Raw genomic sequence first — 291 nt, 5'->3', positions numbered from 1 at the left:
CCCTCTCTCTCATCTGTGTCTCTCTGGCAAGCACTCTATAGCAAATTAAAACAAACTTTTTTAAAAGTTAAAGGAGGCTTGGTCCAGTGGTAAAGGAATGCAGATCCCCCATGGCTGACTGCAACTTAAATCCTGGACCTGAACGCTTGAAAAACATCCCACGCACATACGTGTTCATGCCTGAAGTCCTGAGAGGACGGAGAAACGGAGGGGAAGGGATCGTGGCGGGACGTGTCCCACGGTGGAGCGCTTGCCCCTGTCCCCTCTCTGTCCCGCATGCCCTCTGCAAAC

Source organism: Tupaia chinensis, unplaced genomic scaffold, assembly GCF_000334495.1.
Source record: "Tupaia chinensis unplaced genomic scaffold, TupChi_1.0 Scaffold000258_1, whole genome shotgun sequence".
Lineage (NCBI taxonomy): Eukaryota > Metazoa > Chordata > Mammalia > Scandentia > Tupaiidae > Tupaia > Tupaia belangeri.
The sequence above is the reverse complement of the archived record's forward strand: the minus strand, read 5'-3'. Positions refer to the sequence as shown.